The following is a 1058-nucleotide window of genomic DNA, read 5'->3' on the forward strand; positions in this document are numbered from 1 at the left end:
GGGAACTTCCAAACCTATCATAAATTCATAAGCTTTGATAATAAGCAGCTCACTGAAGAAAGGATCTGATTCAGGAAACAGCCAATATTCAAGAGTTGAATCCCCAGCCTGAAAACAGACACAGAGCTTAAAACAGGGACCCTTCAGGCTTCCCTCAGGGACTCAACCCCCAAACAGATGGCAGTCACCACCACCTACCTCACATAGCTCAAACGTGACTTAGGAACCAAAAATACAAAACGGTTATTCCTTAACTGATAAAATTGGAACTAAAAACAAACAAACACAAACAGAAATAACTCTGGGAATATAACTGCTTAACCATTTCTTTATATTTTTATTGGATTTTTTAAAATTTCTGCCCAGTTATGACAATGAACTGGGAAACCACAATTACAATTCACAAACGGTGGCATGAAAAACAACACACACCCCATCAGAATTACACCAAACCCTTTCCTTTTTATTCATTCAAAAGAGTCCACAGCACAAGCGTCAAACATAAGCACTGCCATTTTTTTCTTAGAAGGGGAATAACAGTTATTCTGGCAGCACTTTTACAATTCCAGGAAGTGGCTTTGATACCACACGTTGCAGGAATAGAAAGCATAACAAACTTGGAGGGCACTGGTTTGAGAGGCAGGGGACTCCTTGGTTGGAAAAAATTCCTCTTGTGCTTAAGGGAATTGCCTGTTGGCCCCGGCAAGCTGCTGAGTCTTCCCAGGTGTTGAAACAGTAAACGGAATTTCCTGCATAGATGGTGAAAATTTCTGTAGAGCAGAGTGTTTTAAATCTCCAACCCTCCCCACACCCTGAAGCTACTTCTCAAGCTTTTCTGGAGCTTCTTTTGGTCACGTGAACCTCTATAATGATGACCCTTTCGCTAAAACACATGTGACATCAGCGTTTCTGCTTACACTGCTTCTCTAGGGTTCAGATGACAGCACAAAACGTCACTTGTCAAAAAATAGCAGATATTAAGAACGTGGGCATTCGTGTTCAGGATAATAGCAAACACTTTGCAGGGTATGACACCCAGAGGAGCATTTTTTTTTTTT

The 1058-nt window shown here is 41.0% G+C and overlaps 1 long non-coding RNA gene across 1 annotated transcript in view; it reads right to left on the bottom strand.

Annotated features, from left to right (window-relative positions):
* Positions 1–310: 310 nt before the first annotated feature.
* The window catches only part of LOC103584482, a 2291-nt gene continuing 1543 nt past the window's right edge, over positions 311–1058 (bottom strand). The window contains exon 2 of the long non-coding RNA XR_549981.1: positions 311–749. This is a non-coding gene — a long non-coding RNA (uncharacterized LOC103584482). The remainder of the gene's footprint in view (positions 750–1058) is intronic.

This window comes from Galeopterus variegatus, unplaced genomic scaffold (genome assembly GCF_000696425.1).
Source record: "Galeopterus variegatus unplaced genomic scaffold, G_variegatus-3.0.2 Scaffold60601, whole genome shotgun sequence".
In the NCBI taxonomy this organism is placed as follows: domain Eukaryota; kingdom Metazoa; phylum Chordata; class Mammalia; order Dermoptera; family Cynocephalidae; genus Galeopterus; species Galeopterus variegatus.